Raw genomic sequence first — 9760 nt, forward strand, 5'->3', positions numbered from 1 at the left:
TCACATCGCACCGCGAAATCGACACACGTCCGACCGCCCCAAGATACACGGTAAGCTCACAGGGTTTATCATTTCAGAACTGGATACGACATAGTCCGTATCACGTCAGTCGTTTGACCATTTATATCCATTTCAGGTGATACTTTGCTGACATTGATCAAATGCGACTCATATTCGTGTGTTCTACAAAACAGGTCAGAACTCACTGCATACCTGAACGAATTGTTTTATTCACCGGGTGTTATCTTTATTTGTAAGCAAGCGCATTTAATGGAAGAGACATGCCTTCATTGCATGCACACACGGAGACTTTCGGAAATCACATAACCTTCCTATTCTAATCTTTTGTGTTTCCAATTCTTTCAATCCTTCACCTTCTCACATAAACTCATCACAAATTGCAAGTTTAATTAGCATGCAGCTTGAATGTTCGTCATTTACGAAACTGCTATGCTTGAAATGTACAATCTAATTAGATGCTTTACTCTGGTTACTTTTAGACCCTAAGTCCCCTGATGAAGGGCAAATGCCCGAAATGCATTGGGCGCAAAATAACAATGTAATGTAACATTATGATGGAATAATGTGAAATTTCGACATTTACAAAGAATAAAAATGAACTTTGATACCAGATACCTAGAACTGGGATTACATCATTTCAAGAACTTTGTTCTCCTAGAGTGCACTGGAGGGACTCTGCTCCCATGGGAAACAGAGCTCATTTCATGGTACAATTGACTCCTGGCACAGGGAGCATTACTCCAGCGCACCACCTACCTATCACACCATTGGTAAATTAAGACAATCAAGTGCGGTTTCCACACCCCACAATTTGGAGCTAAAGAGGCGTCATTTAATTGGGCAGCACGAAAATATGAATCTGTTGCCCATGGTTCGGCCACTAATAAACCAGGGAGGTTTTTCTCTAGTTGTCTACTCCTTTGTAAAGCTTCCGTCAGAGTAGAAAAACGTGAATTATCTGTATCAATAATAAGGGGTTCAGGTAATTCGGGGAGTACTCCTACCTCGCACTGTACTTGTGTACCTTCCTCAGTTGTAAGGGTTACCCTGGCTAAAGGATAGGTTCGGATATCACCATGGACACATTTTATCCTGACTGTCCGTTTCAACAAGAGAGAAGGGGCAGGCAGGGAACTCTTCCTAACGACTGAATGGCGACATCCTGAATCTAATAAGGCTTGGGTTTTCTGGTTATCAAGCAGAACACTTACATAAAAGGCAGGTCCTGTTTCTTGGTCATACAGGATGGCGCGGGGCAGGTATCCCACTTCCATGGGTTCTTCCTTCTTCTCTTTCTTTTTGCAACAATACCTCGCGATGTGGCCCCACTCTCCACACTCGTAACATTGTGGACCAGTCATAACGGGAGGATCGATTTTATGGGAGCGGGGTTTAAGAGGTAAGTCTGTAGGGCCCTTGTAGGCTTTCTTTTCCATTTTTACCGGGATTTTACTGGCGTTGGGTCTGTCTGCTTCCCTGAAGGTAGAACGGTTTTGGGCTCGGGCATAGGAATTGGCCATTTCTATAGCATGTTCCAATGTTAACCCTGCATGCTGTCTAAGCCACCTTTGAGTCCCATAAGGAAGCGCTTCAAGAAACTGCTCAAGGTAGATTTTATTCATAACTTCTTCCATATTACTGTCCTGGGGTTTCAACCAACGGTCAGCGGCGTCTTTTAGTTTGTAGAACAACGTTTTTGGAGCATCGCTTGGTTGTCCTCTTTCCTGTCTGAATGGTAGCCTGTGACTTTCATCATCGACTCCGAGTCTGTCTAGGACAATTTGCTTCACATGTCCGTATGAGGCCGTCCCGTCTTTGTTGCCCATTTGGTAGGCTGCCTGGGCCTCCCCGGATAAAAGAGGCGCAAGATAGAAAGGCCACCTTTCTCCCGGCCAGGCACTAGCTCTAGCACCCCTTTCAAAATTAAAAAAAAATATGAAATGGGGTCATCTGCAGCAACATATTTTTGCAGAGGTACCATGGCCCCGGAGGAGCAGCAACACGACTTTGTCCCAAGGTGGCTAAGAGTTGGGTTTGTCCCTCAGCTAGTTTGGTTAAATTGTCCGCTTGTTGTTGCATGGCGGCTGTGAAAGCTGCCCTGTCATTGTCGGCTTGCTCTGTAGACTGTCCCACTGCCCACTCCAACTTGGCCTGTCCTTCCCTCATCTGATTAACTAGATTCTCCATCTTTATCAGACGGAATCTCCTATCTGGCTCGCCACTTGTAACCTTGGGGGTCTACAAGGAGAGAAGGAGCCAATACTGAAGTGAGGTAACTAAGTTTTCTTTTATTAATGGGTTTAACCACAAAGTTCAACTCGTCGCAATGAAACGAAGGGGTAAGCTTCTTGCAGCTGGTCTTCAGTGACTTCAAGGCTTGATCGGTTTCCGTTTTCTCCTCACCGTCTCGCCAGGGTATTTGTGAAAAAGAAAGGAAAACGGGGTTGTTAAGTAACAGCTCAATATCCGCATTTAGTTCGGGGGTAGGGTGTGCGGGTAACATGAGTGAGGAGGAATAAACCATCACCGTTTGTCCTAGGACAGATCACTAACCCGATAAGTGCGGTGCTCAGTGCTCAAAAGGAAATGGTGCCCTTAGAACAGTCCCTCCCTCCTCCCTTTGCTACCCGGTTCCCCACACTTTCTTAAATCCTAAGAGAGCTCTGAGGCGACCCCGTACCTGGCTTAGCCACGCGTCTTCCTGTGCGTGGCTGGGCGATGAGAGGGGACGGTGGTCTCCTGGCTTCTCCTGCAGTGTCCTCTCCTGGGCGTCCTCTCAACCCATGGCTCGGCTGTCAGCTCTCCCGGCTCCGAGGTCCTCCAGGTCCGTGGTTCCGCTGCCAGCACTCCCGGCTCCGACGTCCTCCTGGTCCTGCGCTCCGCTATCAGCTCTCCCGGTCTCATCGTCTTTCAGGTCCGTGGCTTCGCTCCGGTCTGTTTCCCGCTGTCTTCCTTTCCTCCGTTCCCAGTCGCACTGGACCTCGCCCCCTCTAGCGTCTTCCAGGTCCACCGATCTTTCCCATGAGGCCGGATCTGATAGGCCGACAAACTCCGTCATTACAGGGGTGGAGTCAAAGTCCGGGAAGTCCAGGCTGTCCTTAAAGGGCCCGGACCAGTCCTGTTGACGAGATGGAGATTCAATTACGGGGGATCGCAAAGGGGAGTTTGCTACCCAGTGACCCAGTCCTTGGGCCAGCCCAGTGGTCTTGGTCCCGAATGCTGCAGCGCCGGGTGCCACACCTGAACTCCGGTTCTGTGTGGTCTACAGAGGGCTCAATTCAGTCAAAGACTGGTGCACACCCCATCCCCAGAGTTGATGAGCTCATTGATCGGCTAGGGGCTGCGCGGTACATCAGCAAGTTTGACTTAACGTCTGAGTACTGGCAGATCGCCTTGACTGATGGGGCAAAGGAGAGGCCGGCATTCTCCACACCAGATGAGAAGTGTGGCTCAATGGTTAGAGCGGCAGACCCTGATGCAGATGTCTAGCCCAGGACCAGGGTTCAATTCCCCGCTTCGGCGGGTCTTGAGCTCAAAAATTCCACGGACCTGATAATTCTCGCCTCGGTGCCTATTCCAATCATGGAGTCCCACTCTGCAACTCTGGGCAATAGCTTGCTTAATCTCCACAACGGCCCCCACAACGCTAAGGATGCCTGGCCTCCACCTTGGGGGTGCCCAGGAGTGGACAACTCACAGGGAAAGCCAGGATGGGTTCCACAGCGGTATTCGTACAAGCGCCTTGAGACCCTTGCGGGTGAGTAGTGCGCTATACAAGTATCAATTTACATTTACATTTACATATGGGCATTTCCAGTTCCGTGTTATGCCCTTTGGGATGAAGAATGCCCCTGCCACCTTTCAGAGGTTGGTCAACCAGGTGTTGGTTGGACTGGATGAGTTCAGTGCCGCCTACTTGGATGACATCGCAGTGTTCAGTGCCAGTTGGGAGGAACATCTGCACCACCTCTGGGAAGTGTTGATGGTGCTGCGGAAAGCAGGCCTCACAATCAAGGCGAGTAAAGTGTCAGATTGGGCAGGGTTCCGTGGTGTACTTGGGACACCAAGTTGGGAGCGGCCAGGTGGCACCCCTACAACCCAAGATTGAAAGCATCCTGGCTTGGGAGCCACCCAAAACCCAGACAGAGATGAGAGCCTTCCTAGGTCTCACAGGGTATTACAAGAGGTTTGTCGAGGGCTATGGCAACATTGTTGCTCCCTTGACAGAGCTGACTTCTAAGAAGCAGCACAAGAAGGTGATCTGAACTGACTGACACTTGTCAGAAAGCTTTTGAGGCCCTTAAAGCTGCCATGTGCACGGCGCCCGCGCTCCTGGCACCAAACTTCTCAAGAGAGTTTATCATCCAAACAGACACTTCAGAGCATGGTGTGGGGGCTGTTCTGTCACAGATGAATGAGGAGGGCCTAGATCAACCTGTAGCCTTTATCAGTAGAAGGTTACTACCACAGGAAGAGAGGTGGAGTGCTATTGAGCGTGAGGCATTTGCTGTGGTCTGGGCACTGAAGAAGCTGAGACCATACCGGTTTGAGACTAACTTCCGGGTTCAGACAGACCACAGGCCCCTCAGATGGTTGATGCAGATGAGGGGTGAGAATCCAAAACTGTTGAGGTGGTCCATCTCCCTACAGGGTATGGACTTTACGGTGGAACACCGCCCTGGTACAGAACAGAACACGCCAACGCCGACTTAGTGAAGAGAACTCCCAGGAGTTAGGGTAGTTCTCCCCACTCTTCAGCTGGAGGGAACACGTGTTAGACCTGGCACCATTAGCGTAGGTCACCCTTCCATTTTTGCTGTTGTCTCATGTATTTTTGGTGGTATTAGATGCTTTGGGCACTGTGCCACTGCTATCCAGTGCCACAGTGCAAGTGCTCCCTACTGTAAATTGATGTTAATCAGTGGTTCCATGCTTGGATTTGGTTTACTTGTCACACCATAGTCTAGTGCACTGTGCCCAGGGCGTGTAAATCCAAATGCTGCTGGTGGGCCTGCAGCACTGGTTGTGCCACCCACAGAAGCAGCCTTGTAAAATGTGTCTAATGTCTGCCATTGCATAGCCTGCGTGCAGTCTGGTACTGTCATGTTGACTGGGCAAGTGCACCAACTTCCCAGTCCCGAAACCTTCCCTTTTCTTCATTTCAGTCACCACTATGGTAGGCCAAAGGGCAGGGTGCATTGTAAGTATGAGGTAGGACAAACCCTGATGTGTGTGGCATGTCCTAACAGTGAATTACAGCCATTTTCATTTTTCACTATTGCAAGGCTACCTGTTCTCCATAGGCTAGAATGGGGTGTTAGAATTATTACACTTTATAATCCTAACAGGCTCAGAGAACATGGTAGAAATTAGAGTTTAGTATGCCTGAACTCAGAATAATAAAATACATCTTTCAGTAAAGGTTATTTTAATATTCTGTGTTTGCAAATACAGCTTTTAGAAAATAGGTATTTGCTTGTCTAACCATTCAAACCTGCCTCCGCTAGGTTGTGTATTCCTATGTCTGATTTTGGGAGTGACAGGGCTGGGGAATTCCAGGAGACAGGCTGAGTCACCCAGTGGTGAATAGAGAGATCTGCATCTAGATGGGAGGGAGGAGTTGCACCTGAACCTTGAATAGGGCTGTGCCGGCCTTCCACAATCCTGGCTCCACCCCCTGGGGAGCGGCTGATGTCTCTGCCCTGCACACTGAAAGAAGAGAAGGAGTCCTGTAAACAAAGTGCTCCAGGACTGTACTTGCCTTCCACAATGCTGGCTCCACCTCCTGTGGGGCGTCTGATGTGCATGCCCTGCACTGTGAAAGGAAAGGAGAATTCTGGTAAACAGAGTGCTTCAGATCTGGTTTGGACTGGGCAAAGCCCACTCTCCCCTCAGAGAACAAAGGATTATGGGGTATAAATATTGGGACGATGATCCTATGAAATTAGATCACTTTGGACTACAAGAAGAAACCTTTACTGAGGAGAAAAACCTGAAGAAACTGAGGAGAGACTATTCCCAAGCTGAAGTGCTGCTTGGGGGATTGGCCTGCAGTGGTTGCCTTACTGCCAAAGGAAGGAGAAAGGAACTTTGTGTACTTTGCTTTCAACTTGTGAAGGATCTCCAAGGGCTTGGAAAAGAGCTTGCCTCCTGCTGAAGTCTCAGGGACAACAGACTTCACCGCCCAGCTCCCCAGAGTTCTTTTGGAAGTGTCTGCTGCTGTTTTGGGCCTTCTGAGGAACTGCGTGTTGCAAGGAGCTGGAAGTGCGACTCAACAAGAAGAAGCGTGTCGCCGTCGCTGTGCCTGCTGTCGCAACTCCAAAGGAGGGTGTCGCCGCTGGAACTGTCGCACTGCACAGCATCGGAGAGAAGCGTGCTGCAACGAAGAGGAAGCCTGTCGCTGTCGCTGCTGCTGCCGTCGCAACTCCGAAGGAGGAGGGTGTCGCCGCTGGAGCTGTCCCACAGCACTGCATCAGGAGAAGAATCTCGCAATGAGGTCGGAGCGTGTTGCCGTCGCTGTGTGTGCCGTCGCAACTCCAAAGCAGGAGGGTGTCGCCGCTGGAACGGTCGCATTGCACCGCATCGACCAAGAGCCCCTCGAATCCCCGAGAAGCGCACCGCCGTCGGTGCTGCTGCCGTCGCATCTTGAATGTCGCCGCTGTAGTTGTTGCATCGAGTGGAAGCTTCACGCATTGTGGAGAAGAGCGTCGCCGCTGGAGCTGTTGCCGTCGCATCGTAATGGTGTCGCCGCTGCAGTCCACGCATCCAACAGAGAGTTTCTCGCATCCCCGAGAAGCGTGCCGCATCTGGAAGATCTTCACGTCTTTATTTCTTTGTATCTGAACTTGTCCGCATTTCCCATCGCTGCAACGTTGCTCGTCGTGGAAGCGCAACCCAACTTAAGGTACATTGTCGCAGTGTCGCATCTAAGAACTGAACTAAGCTTAAATCTACCATCTTAAAGTAATCATAGTGTGTATTTTTGTGGTTTATGGTCTTGTGGTAACTATGTAAAGTCCACTTATTTTTTATATAAAACTTGTGTGGTGTCCATTTGCAGTGTTGTCACTGTGTTACTGTATGTGGTCACAACTGCTTAACTTACTAAGCCTCTGAAATAAGCCTTGACTGCTCACACCACGCAGCTTAGAGGGTGAGCAGGGGTTATTTTAGGAGTATAATCCCCTTGTCCTGACTAGAGGAGAGTGTCCCTATTTGTCACAAGAACCTACCTGTGCCAACTAGAGACCCCCAAATCTAACAGCTGAGGACTGGCTTTTTTTTGGGGGGGTTCTCAGCACGCAGAAACATTCTCTTAAGCAGCACTGCCACCTCTGGTCATTCAGTATATTCTGCAGATGGAAACGTCCACTGTTAGTCCATTAAAACTTGAATATTTTCTAACAAATGCACTGCAATAAAAATTAGATTTTCTAAACCTTGATAATCAGTACTATGGAGACAGTAATATTGTGAAAATTCACAGCTTACTAAAAATTAAAATCTCAGTTTTCATGTTCAACCTGGCGTACATTTCTCAATCCTATGCCTCATTTTCTACTACTCTCTACACCACTCTAGCACCTACATCAGGATGTAGATAAAAAGGTGTGATTGCCAGCCAAGTGACGGCGTCCCCTTCTCAGTGCAATTCTTTTAGGTTATGATACGCCAATAGCAATTAAGTGATGTGAGAAGTTTAAGGAGGAAGGTTTACGCTATAGTTAGTGGGAATAATAAAAACTATAAACGATATCTTAACTTATTCATCTCAGTACATCCCTATCAGTTGAGCTATAGAGAAGAAGTCGAGAACACTACGATTAACCGCACCTTCAAACAGATGAACAAGTCTCAAATAATGCCCTAGTTTCTTTCATCTAACCATCTAGGTCTTCAGCAGAGTGCCCCGTTTACCCTGCTACCCATTTCAACACCATGATAAATGCATCCTAGTGTTTGCTAGGCAACTGATTGTCCCTCATGTCAGATGACATCCTGCTCTAGCTTTGTGATGTCAGGAAAGCACTTGACCAATCACCCTGGGTGACGAAGATACACAGGAAGAGGAGACATCAGCAATTATGCACTAGGTAACTATATATAATTATGATTAAAGGGAAGCTAGGCGGTGCACTCGGAAAGTACTCTGAACCACTGAAAGCATTGGGCTCTTTTTGAAAATGGGATGTAGTTGCAAGACCGCAGAGTATCTTAAACAGCAATCCATCTGGAGTATCAGAGTCACACATACAGAGTGCAGGTAAACAGGTCAAATGAGCTTCACTCTATGATAAAGTAACTCCATCGCACCAAATTAAGGCAACTCATTTTAGCCTTAAGACAGTAATGTCCTCCGATGATACATTATTTGCACAGGTTTCTGAAGCAGGCTTTGTCAGCTTTGGAGACAAAGTCTTTGATAAAATATGATGATTACTGTAACATCATAGATTTTGCTACAGTCTTGACAGAAATATAATCATGCCAAAGACCCCACTATAAAGGAACACAGGGCCCTCCGATGCAATGAACTTTTTTTATGACAAGCAAAAGTATTCAACTTGAGTTTGACTTACCATGTAAATTGATGAAGGAAAGCAGAGTGCTGAGGAATGGCTTTTCTTTTTGTGTCTCAGCACGCAGACACATTCTCTTCTGCAGCACTGCCACCTCTGTTCTTTCAGTATATTCTGCAGAAGGAAAAGTCCACTGTTAGTCCATTAGAACTTGAATATGCACTGCAATAAAAGGAGAATGCTACTTACCAGTATGCATCTGTTCTTGGCATGTAGAGATGCAGATTTCTACACTTTGCATTAGATCGCCACCTGGTGTTGGACTCTAATGATTGCATGTTGTTGTCGTCTTGGAAGAAGTCTTTTTAGTCACGAGATAGGTGACTCCTCCCTTGGACGATAGTGTGCATGGGCATCGGCTCCATCCTTAGATTGTTTATTGTCATGATGGGAAATGATGGGAGTCAGTAGAAAGAAAGGATGTCCATGCGTGTATATCTAATTAAGATAAAACTGGAACAGATACAGGTCCCGGGGAGGCAAGAGGGCGTGTAGAAATCTGCAGCTCTACATGCCAAGAACAGATGCATACTGGTAAGTAGAATTTTCCGTTTAAGGCATATGAGCTGCTGATTCTACACTTTGCATCGATTGTGCAGCAGTGTCTCCCCTAGCGGTGGTCACCTGTGTCTGTGGAGATAAAGACATGGCTCTTCACCTCTGGCTAATATACCAATTGTTCAGCAGCTCAGGTCCCGTACTTCACTCAGCGCCAAGACGCCCATGGGCATTCGTTGCACTTTATAAATCCTCAAATCAAATCTGTTGCAGTAGTTTGAAAGAGTTTTAAGGACAGATTGCTGCTTGGCTTGCACATCAACACAATAGTGTTTAGTGAAGGTGTGTGTTGTAGACCATGTTGCTGCCTTGCAGATGTCTTCTAGGGGAATGTTCCCTAAGAAAGCCATGGAGGCTCCTAGTTTGCGTGTGGAGTGCGCTTTAGGAGGAACTGTTAATGTGCGTTTTGCTTTGTGATAGCATATGTGTATACATTTGACAATCCACCTTGCAATTCCTGATTTAGAAATGGGGTTACCTTTATGTGGTGGAGAGAAAGCTACAAATAGTTGCTTTGTTTTGCGAATGGACTTAGTCATATCGATGTAATAGAGAAGAGCTCCTTTGACATCTAGTGTGTGTAGAGCTCTTTCTGCTACAGA

The 9760-nt window shown here is 47.6% G+C and overlaps 1 long non-coding RNA gene across 1 annotated transcript in view; it reads right to left on the minus strand.

Annotated features, from left to right (window-relative positions):
- Nucleotides 1-8718, minus strand: part of LOC144767012 (uncharacterized) — a 75332-nt gene extending 66614 nt beyond the window's left edge. Inside the window, exon 1 of the long non-coding RNA XR_013598022.1 lies at nucleotides 8601-8718. This is a non-coding gene — a long non-coding RNA (uncharacterized LOC144767012). The remainder of the gene's footprint in view (nucleotides 1-8600) is intronic.
- Between the last annotated feature and the right edge of the window lie 1042 nt (nucleotides 8719-9760).

This window comes from Lissotriton helveticus, chromosome 7 (genome assembly GCF_964261635.1).
Source record: "Lissotriton helveticus chromosome 7, aLisHel1.1, whole genome shotgun sequence".
NCBI lineage: Eukaryota > Metazoa > Chordata > Amphibia > Caudata > Salamandridae > Lissotriton > Lissotriton helveticus.